Raw genomic sequence first — 16,530 nt, 5'->3', positions numbered from 1 at the left:
AGTTTTATACATACAGTACCAGTTAATAAAGTTATACAAAACGACAACAAAGGGGCAGCAAAATCTCTTATGACGCTATAATTACTGGTAGATAGTTCTCTGACTTTAATAGAGGTTATATTTATCTTAATATCGGAAATCTAATTTCGGTGGCTCTGTGGAGCAGTGATGAGCACGTCCGCCTTGCAGTATAGGGACCCGAGTTCAAATCCATCTCTAATCGCCCATGATCTAATACCATATCTGTTTATCTATTTGATGGCAGTCTTCCATTTTCTTCCGCAAGACTTTTCTTTCCATTCTGAAGCACCCTGTAATTTTCCGCACTTCTTTTTCCGTTTTCATCTCTCCAATCAATCTTTTAATTCAAGTATGCCGCTCTGAAAAATAAGCCATTTTCTTGGGTTGTCAGAAAGAAACGCATGCAAAAAGCGTGCTGTGAATGTTCAAATAAGACTGGCCTGATGGACACCTGCTGTTAGTTGGCGGAATACGTTTTCCCACTAATCAAACTTTACAGCGCTATTATTTTGAACATGACTCTTTTAATTATTCAATTACACAGAATCAGGAGCATGGAGCGGTATATTAGCAATACAATTTCAAAGTAAAGTGGTCATTTGTCGAGTTCGATATATTATACTGCAGCTGCACACGTTTTGGTGGACAATAGTTTTCATGACCTCGGTTTCCACCGAGAAACAAAGTCTACTTGACAAAAAAAGCCCAGTTTCCGCTGAGAAATCTACTCTAAGCTACCCAACAAAATCCCAGTTTCTACCGAGAAATCTACCCTACTATACATGACAAAAGCCCAGTTTCCGCCAAGAAATCTACTCTACTGTACTCACTTGACAAAAGCTGAGTTTCCACTGAAAAATTGACTCTACGCTACTCGACAAAAGCCCAGTTTCCACCGAGAAATCTACTTACGCTACTCTACTTGACTAAAGCCCAGTTTCCGCCGAAAAATCTACTCTACTCGACGAAAGCCCAGTTTCCACCGAGAAATCTACTCTACAAAAACCCAGTTTCCCCCGAGAAATCTACTCTAAAGTACTCAACTCTAGATGATAAAAGCCCAGTTTCCACTGCCAAAACTACTCTCCACTACTCGACAAGAACCCAGTTTCCACCGAAAACTCTACTGCACTCTACTTGACAAAAGCAGAATTTCCACCGAGAAATCTACTTACTCTATTCTACTTGACAAAAGTCCAGTTTCCACCGAGAAATCTGCTCTACTTGACTCTACTCGAGAAATCTACTCTATTGTACTCGACAAGAACCCAGTTTCCACCGAGAACTCTACTGCACAGGTGTCGAACTCCAGTCCTCGAGGGCCGGTATCCTACATGTTTTCAAACCTGTTCCCTCAAAAACACCTGATTCAAATGATTGGGATAATTTTGAAGCTCCTACGGCGCTTGCTAATGAGCTAATTATTTGAATCAGGTGTGTTGGGGAAAGAAAACCGGAAAACATGCAGGATGCCGGCCCTCGAGGACTGGAGTTCGACACCTATGCTCTACTGCACTCTACTTGACAAAAGCAGAATTTCCACTGGGAAATCTACTTACCCTATTCTACTTGACACAAGTCCAGTTTCCACCGAGAAATCTGCTCTACTAGACTCTACTCGAGAAATCTACTCTACTCGATAAAAGCCAAGTTCCCACCGAGAAATCTACTCGACAAATTATTAGTGACAGGACGGTAAATGTTGCAGAATGGCAAACAGTTGGACAATAATTTGTGATATAATGAATGCATTAACCATATTTTGTTTTGTTTTTTTAAGAAAAAATCATTAGTGGTCGATTTTCATCCATGTGGCATCCAGGCGCCATCTACATTTCTGGGCTATAGATTATTGTGGGCCACGTCATGCGTCATTGTCCTTGGCGGCATTGGCATTAGTGCACTGATGTGAGAGTTGGTGCCTGCTGGCTGATATTCCATTCTGCGCCGGTGGCTTTAAACACAACTTCAAGGTCTGCTGTCTGCTTTTGCTCTTTAACCTACATAGCAAACAAGCAGTATTTATGTACGGACATGCTTCACAACACGCGTCTTCTCTACTGGGTGCTACCGTTCCTGCGTTCTTATTCCATTTGACTGCTAATTAACAAGCTTCTGTAAAACTCGCCCTCACAAATGCACAGGGAAAATACAGCATGCAATCAGACCTGCAATGCATGCAAATAGAAAAGCAGAATAATTTATTTCTATAACGCCAGCCTATATGGAGCACCCCCCTGAAAATGTCACTATTATGCAGAGCATAAACAATTGTTGCAAATGGCTTGGCATTTTTGTCTGATGTGTACGCAGATAAACAAGTATCCAGGGAAAGGATTTTTTTTTTTTTTAAACAAATATTCTAGATTTACTCTGACTTGTGTGGACATGTCTGATAAGACGCACACACACACACAAAATCAAGTGTCAAGAACACGTTTTTCTGCATCCTTCTCAAATTTGCAAGAAAATGAAGCAGTTAGACATTTTTCTTTGATGTAGCCATTTCCAAGCAGGTAAACCTAGACGCAACCAGAGCTTGTGAAGCTTTTTCTCATCTAATGTGAGCGGAGTGCGGTGTCAAACTTCACGAGCATTTCGAGAATTCACCATGAAAAAGGGCTGCGGCCCGTTCATTTCTGCTTGCAGTTTAAATTTATATTGTAATTTCTGCAGTCTCGCCGGGGCAACCAAACAAGCCAGAACCCAGGTGGACTAAAACTACTGCTATGTGACATTAAGTCTTTTTTTTTTAAGCTTTTGCTTTGTAAATACACTCCATATGCTCACTGAATAAACAGACCCGGCCAGCGTTGCATATTTCCACTGATAATGTGTCATGTGACGGAAGGCTTGTTTGATCCTACGCAGTCACCGATCACCTTTAGCCTTTGGCTGCTGTCTTTTCCGCATCTGCACGGACACGTAAATGTGCGAGTAATGAAGTGCATACGTACTGTAAAGTGTGCGCAGGTGGTTGGTGGGTGGCGGTATAATGATACTCAAGATGTTCCTCCAGTGGCCTGTCTTACTAATGCAACCATTAAGAGGAGTAATTGTGGCTAGAGTGTAATGATTTTCATGGAGGCAAATGTATAAAAATGACGAGAAATGGAATTGCATTTAAACGAAGAGCGGATCGGGAAGGGTTTCAGTATATAGAAACAATTAACAGGGTATTTACTGTAAATTGCACCTACTAATTTCAACAAACTTAATTTATTAGAAGCACTGTTTTGTTTCTTGTTTTTTTTTAACTACACAGCTTATTTAAAAGGTTCTGCAAAGATCCTGAATGTTTAGGTGGATTCAATTAAAATGTGTCCACACAATTTTTTTTAGCTCAGTATCCGATATCTCAGAAAAAAGAAGTATAAATAAGCAAAACATTAACCATTCACCCGCACAAACACGTTTATGATCAGGCTGAAAAGGACAACCGTGACTTAAACACCATAAACAACCCCCGAGAGCAGAATTTTCCCCAAGGTGTGTGGGTGGGGTTGCTTTGGCCACCCTGGCAACTCTAACGCCATCTGTATAGAAAAATGTCATGTCAGCGCATTCTAAAACAGACTCAACACAACAAATTTTAGCAAACTAAGGAAGCGTGTAAAATGCGAGAAGAAAAATAGTCATTCATAAAAATGTTACAAAACTAAATTGGTGTTCAAATATTAACTTGAGGTCATAACCACAGAGAGACCTTAAAGGGGTTTACTTTGAGAGAAATCTCAAAATCAATATTATTGCGCACATGATAATAAAAATAGTAATAAGTATCAAGGAGTCATGGAAGTTTATGGAAGTTCACCGGTACAAAAACGTTTACGATTAGGCTGAAAAGAACAACCGTGACTTAAATACCGTAAACGACTCCTGAGAGCAATGTTTTCCCAACGTTAACCACAGAGAGACCTTAAAGAGGGTCAGTTTGAGAGAAATCGATATTATTGCGCACATGATCTCTATTAATCCGCTGACATACGGATCCTTTTACCAGAGCTTGTTCCAAACGTCCACAAAAGTGGACACAAATGAATCCGCTGGGTCTCAGAAGGATATGACACCTCGATTAGACGAGTCATACACGCAGGAAACGCCGCCTACTCTTGCTCACCAATAAAGCAAGCAAATATATTGAAGATTTTAAGACGGGAGGTATTCGGGACGTATTTCGGCGGTTGACGGGTAAAGAAAACGCCACGGGGACAGCTACGTGTCGGCGAGGTGTGTAAACAGTCCATCTTCCTCTAATACTTTATAAGCCACCGGCAGACGATCAGGGCTCCTTTGATTCCAAGTATTTATTCTTTGTAGAGGGAACCACTTATAGGTTGAAGAGACGTTCATTAGTGCATGACAGACTTTCCTGCGGGATATCTTATACTCTTGCATTTCATGTTTAATTCATCATTAGACTGCAGGCACTTTAATAGGAATACTGTCAAGAGAAAACAGTAACTATAAACCACCCAAATTGGAGGCAAACATCGATCTTTTAATGTTCCCCGAGACATCAAAAGACAGAGAAGTTGAGCGCGCTGAACGTTTGCGTCAATTCGGTGCACAAAACTTTGCATGTCACAATGTTTATGATTTATGAAGCCTTCACCGGGCAGGTCCAGCGCGGTTCGTGACAGCTGGCGACGCCATTAATCATGAGATGCGGATCATACGCTTCCCGTGGGGCTGATCGACTGTCGTGATCATTTGAACGTCAACAGACGCGCGGCCTGCAGACATTATTCTTTAAATAAAGACGGCATGAAAAGCGGCGATCATTTGCTAGTCTTATAACTAAGTGGTTGTGCCTTTTTTAAATTTGACATTTTGTCACCATCTGGGTGAAATTTCAGCTCCCTGGTGCCTTCTGTCAATGTTTTTCCTTTGATGTGAAATGCCTTTGATGAAAAGAATTGAAAAAATTGGACAAATTACTGCACAAGGGTTAAAACATGGCCAAAAAAGCGTTATTTTATATTGTCGAAACCTAGTACGCAAGTATATGTCGTAAATAAACGAGTTATTAATCTTGTGATCGGGTTTGTGACCAGAAAAATGGATCTGTGGTGCTCTATACGGAGGAATGTATCTGTTTCATAAGAAAAAAGAAAAAACTGCATCCAAATGTGTTTGTTGTTTTCTTATGCAGGTTTTATGAAAGCAATATTAAAACAAGTCGAGGAAATTATTTGTAGAGACAACATGACAGAGCCTTGAACTGTTTCCCACTCAGTATGGATTATTTTGTTGCTTTTAAGTACATTTTAATCAAAGGAATGTGAAAAGACCTCAGCCTTTAACCTGAATTCAAACACATTTCCATTTTATTAGTATGCCGCGAACCTTCATTCAGATTATTCATTCAGATAATAAAGGATACAAGCTAATCGGGTGACGGTGTGACACACAAGTACAGAGGATAAAAACTGCCTCCAAAGGGTGATTTAACAGGGCAGGTATGTTATTCACTGTATATTTTTTTCCGATTCGCTACCTGAAAGCATTTTTTATTACCGCCTATTCAAGTTTATATATTCAAAAGATAAATATCAGAGTTCACACGTACTGAAATTCAGATAAAATCGGGTCAACAACAACATGACTGTCAACGCGGGTATGACAGTACGACCTTTCGGGGACTCGGAGACGGATTGGAGACGCAAGCAGTGGGCGGCGGTGTGCAGCGTTGTTGCCGTGGCGCTGCGGAGCAGAGAAGCAACGCAGTATGTGGAATCCACGAGATTAATTAGAGATTAAAATACATAAAATTGTCACTATGACTGTAATTAATTAATCACAATGAACGTTACTCTGACACAGCTATCCATCCATCCATTTTCTGGAGCCGTTCATCCTCACAAGGATCACAGGCTTGCTGGTGCCTATCACAGCTGACTTCGAGCAGTAGACGGGGGACACCCTTAACTGATTGCCAGCCAATTGCAGGGCACACAGAGATGAACAACCAATCACGACTAAGGACGATTTAGAATGTCCAATACACCTTCCACGCATGTCTTTGGAGTGGAAGCCAGAGTACCCGAAGAGAACCCACGCGGGCTCGGGGAGAACATGCAAACTCCGCACAGGATGGCCGGAAGATTCGAACTCGGGTCCCTGAACGGTGAGGCGGATATGCTAACCGCTGCTTCACCGAGCCGCCTACTGACACAGCTAATATTTCAGATATTAAAAAATAAATAATATAAATAAATACCGTACCGCCATAATGCACGACATCCAATTGCTAAATACATACTTGTGTAGATAAGATGCCCTTGCCTTGATTGTGTCGTTGGCCTTCTTATAGAAAGCGCTGCCCTTGAGAAAACCGACACGCAACGCCAACGCCCAGGAACTAAAGTTCAGAGAATATCGATAAGTCGTAGAAAACGCGGACATGGAGTGTCTCGCCGCCCTCGGTAAAGATTGCAGCCAATTTCCTGCGGGGGCGGCGAGCGGAGGCTGCCAGCGTTCAATGGCAAACGTGTTTTAATGGCTACGTTGCAGGCGTGAGGCTACCTTTAAGAGCACGGCGCAACATGATGAATGATCTTCCGCTATGATGGCGCACTGGCAACGCCTGATAAGCCACACCTGGGAAGGTGATTAATTGACGCAAACACATTCCAATTCAACCGCCGTTTGATCAGTTATTAATAAAATAACCCAACCCCGATCACTAACATATTATATTTTACATAATCCAAGCAGGAATCCTATTAAGAACGAACGGGGCCTGAATTGAAACCGGAGAGTATGCGGTTCAACTGTAAATTAGCCCCGTGATGTTACCTTTTCCTTTTAAAATGACAAGTAACAAAGAAGTCATTTTTCGGACAGCCGGCCCAACGCGCATTCCTGAGGAAGCCGTAAATTGGGAGGGCAGATTTCTCGGCGGACCCTCAAGGTGAGAGAGAGCTTGTGAATGCACTGCAAGTAAGTTGGAAATTGTTCCCCCTGAAGGCATCGCCGCCTTCATTCTTGTAATCTTGCTTGTCTTGCAGTCTGCTAGCGGACAAGGAGGGGGGAAAAAAAAAAAAAAAGTAAATCAAAACTACACCTTTTGAGGATTGAGAATTGTCCAAGGGCCTTACTCTTAAAATGCTTCCAGTACACTGAGGTTTTTATTGGCTTCCTGATTGCCTGGCAGTGGCGGGTAATATATATGGCATTTCTCGTAAAATGGAAAGTATCTACAATGGCCATTTCATGAATATGTTTGCACTCTCTAACTATGGAGGTCAAACAGTAGCGCAAACTGGAATATTTAGAAAGGAATTACCCCATTCTGTTGCATGCAACGGTCTCACATAAGGCGAGATTATCATTTCTTCTATTTTCTCGCCAAAAATACATAGCCCGTAATACTGAATCGGGAAATACATTTGCATATTTATAAAAGCTTAACAGATTTTTTTTTTTTTTTTTCAAAAATAAGACACCCCTCAGTTGTGGGCTCTTACCGCGTGCACTCAAAATATCCAAACCACCCACTTCCGACAAATGAGATTCTAGTACTCCAACTAGATACATATGTGAAAATGTAAAAGAAATAAAATAAAGAATAGTTGAGCAAAAAATAGAAGCAGATAAAAGCGTGTCAACTGTCATATTATGGTGAATTCCTTGCAGGACTTATTTCACCCTTTTCAAGTTTAGAGTTGAAACTGTGAAATAGAGTTTAGCGCATGTAATAGATACAAATTTAGGTATGACGCAAATTAGCAACAACAGGCAATAAATGGCAAACAAGGGTTAAAAAAACCCATCACAATTATAGTAAGTATGCTGTTATTGACGTTATTTTCAGGAGTATTCTACAGGGTGCGTTCAAAGATCTTCGAGGGGGTCCCCATTGGTCACAGAGCACGCCATTTAGCCGATAGTTCATTCACGCCAAAAATTCAAGCACGCAAAAAATCTTTCCTGGTTGAGTGAAAGCCATTAGTTGATCTAAAAAATTACAATAACAACAAAAAAAGTCCGATTTTTACCTTGAAATGATACCACTTATATCTAAATCATTCACAGTCTAGTAGATCTGAGGACAAAATATGTCCAAGACTCCTGGAGCGCCCTGCATTATAAAACTCAACTATGAACTTTAAAAACACACATCATAATATACTATATTTACTCCCACACAGTTTGACTGAGCGTTCAGTGAGAAAAATAAGCATGTGACCTCAAAAAGACATCAAATAACGTTCAAAAAATTCTTGTCACTGCCACTCTACTTTCTAATGCTAGCAACACAAGAGAGTTTGTAGTCCAAAAATATTGGTGTAGTCCAAAAAAAAGGAAGTAGTGTCCCAGGTATGTATTGGTAAAGTACAGTGGATCCGCTGGTTACGGCGTCCCTGGTTTATGTTTTTTTTCACGTTAAGAAATGGAATACTGCGTCTTTTTGTCCCCTTTTTACAGCATTTTTCTTCTAAATGTTTTTTATTTATTTATATATGTGGATATTATATATAAGTAGCACTTACTATTAGAGATTTTGATGTTTTTACCGAGAATTTCGCCTTACAATCCCAAATCTGTAAAATTCATTTCGTATGGCAGCGGTCCACTTTATCGACAGGCAGTGAATAAATAAAGATGTTATTTTTGAATCTATTCGAAGAAGTTTGACAATCAAAGTCCGAGGATTTAGCAAAGAGTCAACACAACCGGTTGCTCCTTATTTTGCCGAGGCGATAGCACGAGATACAGGTCGCTTTCTAATTGGCTCAACCCAACCTGGTGTTGAACGGGCATAATATTCTCGTCATCCGGATAATCATTTAGGAACATCTGAGAGCGGTGCGTTGAAGGAAAACTAACATTTGGCCCAATTATCGGCATGTATCCCGCTTTGACAAATTCGCTGTATGACGGCAATTGATATAGTTTATAGGAGCCATGTTCTCCTTTATGTTTACTCCCCTGGCGAAGGCCCGTGCCCCACCGTTCACCCCTGGATGAATAATTCATTAAAATAGAGGGAATAAAAAGACATAAAAGCAAATATGTATCGCTGGCGATCCGGGAGCCGAGGCAACGGATGTGTCAGGCGCAATTATAGGACCGGGAGAAGAATAAGTGCCCCTATGTACGGCAGCGGCTCCCGCTTGTCCCTTTAGCCGCGTTCTCATCTCATGGAGCCGGCGCGGATGGTTGCATTAAGACACACAGGTGGACCGATCGGGATTGAAAGTGAGCCTGGGCTCTCGACGGCGGTGCGGAGCTGGCCGGCATCGGCCTAAGCCACTTTGACTCTTTGGGCTGGCTTAATTGCTCTGTGAACCTGCTCGCAGCATTGAGCGGCCTGACTTAGCGCACCCCCGGGAGTGTATTACCACTACTCTGTCCAACTAATCGCCTCCTTTGTCCCCCATCATCCCCGCACGGTTTGTCTGCGCGTAATGACAGGTCAGCCATGATGTAGCGAGCGCCGTAGCCTTTTTCTCCCGCTCCCGCATCGAGCTCTCGTTTCTTCAATTCGCCGATATTGATGAGCGCGGACTAAAGGAGTCGATGATTTGCGCATGCACGGAAACGGTTCAGTGCGATCTAGTTACAAAAACGAAAAAACAAGTAAAATAGTGGAAGGTATGTGAATGCTGCAATGGAAATGTGTTAGTGAAATTTTCACAATAATAAGACATGTTAAAACGAATAATAAAACAAGTATTTCCTTTAGCTCTAATATATCTTTTCTATAACATCCATTCTAACTATAGAAATGAAGCTTGTAAAATATGTATGCTGCTACCCCCCCAAAATATGACTTTAAAAATTCATACCACTTTTTTTTTGCTATAAACAATAAATCCTTTCAATAATAACAAATCTAACAATAGAAAGATTGTAATATATTTTAAAATAGAACCCTCCATGCTGTTTTCAAGTCACGCAAAATATGTATTTCTATCCCACCTAAAGGTTTTGAAATGGAGTAATTGAGATGATATCGGGAATGTTCAGTCATCTTTTTTTTGATAAATATGAAAAGCACAAGGTATGGCTAACAAAGCTAGTCAAGAAGCAATAGCAAATCGGAACAACGCAAGCTCTATGTAATAGTTTTCTCCTTGCCTTTCATAAAGCTAAGCATGCGCATGTCATGCCTTCCTAATCTGAGGATATTTATTTGTTTACTGAAGCGGCTTGGACTGGCTGCGTATCATTCTCGTGAAGGACATTATTTACGTTGTCACTTCATAATTGGCGAAGAATTTACCTCAGACTTCCTTGGACTAATTAAAGCGGGTCCAGAACGAACCGCGCAAATCATAACTGATGGAGACAGTGTGATGCTAACGTTGGAGCAACACTAAGAAAGACATTGTGGAAGCCCGTTTTTTATAAAAGAAAATGTTGCTATTCTGGTGAATAACCCACGAAAAAATTATGTGCACCCCTGTCAATGGACGTTTTTCACTGTATAATATTTACCATCTGACCATGACTATATCAGATGTTTTCATCAACAAGACCATACCCTGTGGGGGTTACACTTCATCAATTTTGAGTAGGACTTTGTTATTATCTCCAGCCACGAGAAAGATAAAAATTGTGAAGCAGAACAGACTCGTTACTGCACATCTGTAAAAATCTATAGCTGTGATGTTACTACCAACGAGTTGAAATAAAGAGTTAAGAAGAATAAAGTAGAAGAGACGAGGAGGGGAAGCTCCGTGTCTCAAGAGAGCTCCCGGACAGTCGAGACCGATAGCAGTAGAACTAAAAGATGAGCCAGGACAAGCCTGACTCATCCCTGACTATAACCTCGATCAAAAAGGAAAGTTAAGTCTGCTCTTTGAATAAAGAGAGGGTGTCTGGCCTCCAGACAGCGTCAGGAAGATGGTCCCACAAGAGAGAAGCCTGATAGCTAAAGGCTCCACCTTCTAGACTGCTTTGAAATTTTGAGAACCACAAGTATGTAAGCTGTGGGAGCAGAACGTTCTCTTAGGTTGGTAAAAGCAACGTGAGCTTTTTTAAGGTCCATTGGTGCGTGGCCACTCCGTGCTTTGTAAGTGAGGATTTTAAATCCAATTCTAACTTATAAAAAAAGTGCAGAGATGCTAATGTAGTTCCACAGTGGCGTTTTGAACTAGCTGGATAGTTTTTGCACACTTATTTCGGTAAAGAGTTTCAAAAATACAGCCTCAAGTTCACGAGAATCATGAACTATTTATTCTACATCAGAAGATCATCAAAAGGTCTATGCTATGCGGTTATCGATCGTGATTAGCATTAGCATGCAAACTATTACCATTTAAGGTCAAGAAACACTTACTTCCATTTAGTTAACAGCTACACAATGTTATATGCACACTAAACATGTAATAGTGTCTTAAATTCACCCATGGTTGAGTTCACCCAAGGGTAGATCCGCCTGTTAGCTAAAAAAAAGGTCAATAACTTCCTGTTAGTCTTCTTCTTCTTGACGAGTAGACGGGACATGTTTCGTGCTTGACTGCCCTTATTAATTTGAATCCACGAGAGATTGTAGGTACATGTTACATTTTTGGATAATACAATTCTACTGTTTTTTGACTTTCTTTGTGAAAGTTCTAGAAACACACAAACCCAGGGGTACCCGTATCCCCGTTTGAAAACCACTGCTCTAAAGCATCTATAAAAGGAATAGGGACCGGATCGAATACAAACTACAAGTTGACAAATTATGGAGAAAAAAAAAAGTTTGGAGAACAAATCAGAAGAAATGATAGCACGAAAGTAGAGCCACTGTTTCTAAGGGCACAGCAACCCCGTTGCTAAAACCTTTTTAGCTATCGAGAGGAAATGGGGGAGCGAGTTACGTGACTCAGCAGAAAGGACATCAATCTAATTGCTGTGACCACGGATAGACTGAAGCTACAGTAAGTCCTCGTCTATTTTTTCTTTCAAGTATTTTACAAGGTTTTCTACCGTAATGGGAGTGCGCCAAACCAAAGCGACCCCATTACTTGCATTACCAGAAAATGTCATGCTAATAAAGTTTCTGTTTTAATTATAAAGTTGAATTTGTTCTTGCAGTTGGCATAGCAGATAAAACCAAAATCATGTCCTTGAGCAAAAATTCTAATTATTAGCACTGTTTTGCAAACGTGTACCGTAATTAGAGTACTCTCGAAAAATACTACGAGACAGAGTTGTGTAACTGCAGGGAATTTGTTTTTGCTGTACAAAAAATGTAATCAAGCATCTTTCATGTCTACATTTTATGCATAACTAAGTAATATATAATGTATCACATGAGCCTGAGTTGCAAAGGAACAAAATCCAACTCTTAGGAAATCTGATGGAATGAGCTCAACCATAAAAAGTAAAGAATAATGACGGCCATAAGCTTACAGATGAGAAATAATAAATGTGCGGCTGGATTCTCCAGTCTACAAATGACCTTCACCTTGCTTTCATTTTGGACCAGATGCCCTTTAGCATGAGCTTCTGAATCAGTATTTGGGCAATGACCTTTAAAAACAATGAGATATTTAACCACCGGACGATGTTGGCATATTATCAGTGAAAGAGCAGAAAACTCCGTGCGGTTAGGGGATTGGTTGAAGCCGCCCGCCTGCAACTTTCCAAGACCAAACTGTTGGAAACGATAACAAATGTCTTAAAACTTGTGAAGTGTGGCGTCAAAGGGCATTTTCAACTCATTTGACTGTTGTGCATTTGAGTCGGTTTGCGGTAACGTTAGTCTCGAGCAAGCTAGCCGTCTAGCTAGCTAGCTGCAATCAGCGCTAATGATCAAATGACGGCGTTATATTTTCACGCTAGATTAGTGGTTGATTTAATTTAAGACTGTTAATGTCCCAATACAGTGGACCCCCGGGTTACGGCGTCCCTGTTTTACGTTGTTTTGACATTACAAAGTGGAATATTACATTTTTTCGTCCCCTTTTTACAACATTTTTCCCACTTTACGGCATCAACAACACTTACAAAATTCAAAATTGCCGATGTGTGTGTTTATGACTGCGAGTCGCATCGCGCTCACACATCACTACACGCGTCATTGAATATGTCACTAAAATGCTGGTCTGCTATTGGTTGGCGGTGCGGCGCCACTAAGATGCTGGTCTGCTATTGGCCAGCATCACGGCTAAAAAAAGGGCAATAAATAGACGTGTTTGACCTAACATGATGAATAATCATTTTCTCAATATTGACCAAAATAACCGCGATTACGAGTGCAAACATTTGGCCGAATCAACGGACAAATCTAGATAAAAACCTGTCAAATCTAGATAACATTTTGGGAAGGCGTTTCGACGAAGCAAATAGCGACTCGGCGTTGCAAAATAAGCAAATTTGCTTATTGAGCGACTCATCTGACTGTTGTGAAAAATCAATGAGCTACAAATGTAGCGGGTTCTGTCGGGTTGTTAAAGACCTCTGGAGATTCCATGAGCCTGATTTGCCAACAGATGTTCACCCCTCTGTGTTTAGACTGCAAATATGTTGCAAAGCCACCGCCGGATAATTTCAGCATAGCGACTGTAAATGTAACCTAGTACCTAGTGCTTTTTAATAGATCTATATATCGACTTTTTCAGCACAGCCCAGACGCGTCGCTTTTAAATGAACAGGATGTCAATAAGCCAATGTTGATACATGAGAAATGTGAGCATAATTACTCGTTTGCGCAGCACTATCTTTGTCAAGCCGTAAAGTGCGTTTTGTTCTTTTGACTGAGGTTATTTTTTCCCCCCTCTTGTACTTTGCCACACATCACGGTAATGGTGTGTGGCAATGTACAATCCTCCTCCTCATTCCCTCTAGTGGCGTTTCTCTCTCCACTAGCATCAAAGAGGTCCGCAGCCTGAAACGAATGCGTGTGTTAATCACCATCTCCAAAGAATTAAACGATCTCCGACTACTCTGACAATTCGTGTGCAAAGGAGAGCTCTCAGTATTCATGAGAGCCATGCTGCGCATTTACATGTAGAACAGTGTCAAAACATTAAGTGGGAGGTTCAGAGAAAACGCTTCTTGCAGGAGATCAAACCATTTCAGTGTTCAGTGAGAATTAAGTTGCCCATATGTCTTTGGCAGCAGCTCGCTAATACATCCTTTAACCTGGCTGTGCTCCTTGAAACGTGCCATTAATAACACAGTGGACTTTTCTTGCCCCCACAGGATAATTATTTTATGCGAGGCATGCATGCAATACGTTTAAAATAAAAAAAATAATCATGCCAGGGACGTATTTTCACGTTTTTTCAAGACATTAAATCCCAGATAGTTGAGTATTAAATCGATACATAAGCATCTTGGATTGAATGCCCGACCTCATAAAATACGTAGAAATATAACCCTGGCATTGAATGAGTTGAAAATCAATCGCTACAAAGAGGCAAAAGACAGCGAGCACTGAACGAGCTCACACATTGACATGAGATGCGTTCAATGACCTGCTGCACAGTTGGACATCTGAAAGATCAACTGATCAAGCAAAAACAAAAACCAAAAGAGGAATTACTGGTGAGAGCATTGACCAGTTTAACGCTGCTGAACTAGCATTTGCTTAAATATTACCGCAACTACATATTTCATTTTCAGCAAATTAGTTTTTATTTTTGAAAATTCGGTTACCCTATTTTAAGCATCATTTCTGGGGGTCACGTGACAAAGAACCAATCGTGAAAGGTAAACATCTCCAAACTTTTAACGTCCGCCCATAAACATCAACAAATAATTTGTGGGACACTTGCGGCTGATTCAAATAATCTTTACAAACTATTTCTCAGCATTTATTTCGCAACATTTTTTTTTTCAGGACACATCACAACAGTTAAAAACGCCATAAAGCAGACTTATAAAGTTTTCATCGGACAGCAGCGATATTTACCGGCGCTTCAAGTTTCAGTATCTACCAAAGTTCAAAAACATTTATTTGAACAATGGTTCAGCGGGCTACCGAGGGAGTGAGTCTGTTTATTTCCCAGAGAGCAGTTTGTAAAGGAAATTGGTTTATTCTTGATATGAGCCATTGATCCATGGAGAACAAAGTGCAGATTGCCATTCAGTAGGATTGGAGTGATACGGGGGAGTTGAGGGAGCGATGGAAAAAGATAAGTCACTATCAGCACTGTCTAGAAGGACAAACTATAGCAGAGGATATGAATGTGCGGCAAGATAAACAATGGCTTCTTTTTTTTTTAAGCAATTTGCTGGTTTTGACTTTCTTTTCTAAAGGAGTAATATAGGGGAACTGCTATCAGAAATTTCCATGAAGCGATTTTTTTTTCCTCCGTGAACTGAATTGCATTTCCGTTTAATGAAAAGCTTTGTTTGCATTGTCAGACCGTTCTTTGTGTACACGGCGAACTAATGACGACATGCGCGGCCGCAAATATCAAAAGGTGACGAGTGGTCATGAATTTTTCAGATTCTTTTCAACGCAAAACGCAGCGTGGCCTCGTTTAATCCTTTCAAGTCTTTTTTTCCCCCAAAAAAATAAAACTCATGGCACGTATTACTTGTTTAGAAGTCTAAAAAAAATCCTACTTCTACTTCCAACAAAAAAATACCGCTGGGGCTGTATATTCCATAGAAAACAATATTTAACAAAGACAAACTTTAGTTTTTATCTATGCTCAATCCGTGATTGTTTACCACTCCGCCTTAAATGGCAAACTAGTGCATAAATTGACAGGTAGTATTACCATAAAGGTAATTTGTGTATGGCTACACATACCTTGGCGTTGGCTAGCATCTTGGTGTGTTTTGGCGCGACGCTTTCTCGGTTGAGAGGCCACGGCTCGGTCAGCTTTAGTTCCAAACGAGGAAAAAATTATATAATTCAAGCAGAAGGTTTCCAGCGTCCAACGTGGTCCTCAAGGGGAAAAACATTCGACCCAGGTTGTCCTCGTGAAAAAAAATGACAGTCTCACTAACGCAACCGCGTTACCTTGGTTGCTGATGTTGGCGTGTGGTTAGAGGATGGAAATCAAGATTTATTTATTTGCGATTTGAAAAACTGTGAAGCAGGGCCAGCTAGCCCCTTTCATCACATTCCTTATCTTTCAGTATCGACAAAGCGGAACCCGATACCGCAACAAGGTCGAAAACATTTTGCCTTTCCTGATTAAGAACACCTGAGTCCCATCGGCTCATTGATTATGCAGAACTTTGGCGAACGCCGCTCCCCCAGGTGGTGGGAGGTTTAAATGCACAACAACCATATACATGTACACATCTTTTTTTTTTAAATCATCTTTTTTTTATGTAACTGCACTGCTTTGCATTTATTTACAGGTGCAAACATTTATTAAATGGAGACAGCTCAGTCAAATTCTTTGATAATTATTTGGAAATGCGACCCAGGGAAAATGATTTATTTTTGTCATGTGAAAAGTTATTGCAATAAAATAATAATTTTTTTTTGGTTTCATGCACTGATACACTTGTTGTTGTTTTTTTTCAGTTTTAGACTAAGCTGTAACCTGTACAAACGCTGTCAAAAATAATTAAGAGCTGTTTAAAATTGATTATATT

The 16,530-nt window shown here is 40.6% G+C and overlaps 1 long non-coding RNA gene across 1 annotated transcript in view; it reads right to left on the bottom strand.

Annotated features, from left to right (window-relative positions):
* The window catches only part of LOC148414396 (uncharacterized), a 107,483-nt gene extending 91,477 nt beyond the window's left edge, over window positions 1-16,006 (bottom strand). Inside the window, exon 1 of the long non-coding RNA XR_015867382.1 lies at window positions 15,731-16,006. This is a non-coding gene — a long non-coding RNA (uncharacterized LOC148414396). The remainder of the gene's footprint in view (window positions 1-15,730) is intronic.
* Between the last annotated feature and the right edge of the window lie 524 nt (window positions 16,007-16,530).

This window comes from Hippichthys cyanospilos, chromosome 12, assembly GCF_059441005.1.
Source record: "Hippichthys cyanospilos isolate Australia breed blue-spotted pipefish chromosome 12, RoL_Hcya_1.0, whole genome shotgun sequence".
Lineage (NCBI taxonomy): Eukaryota > Metazoa > Chordata > Actinopteri > Syngnathiformes > Syngnathidae > Hippichthys > Hippichthys cyanospilos.
This window is presented reverse-complemented; position numbering and strand designations above follow the sequence as displayed.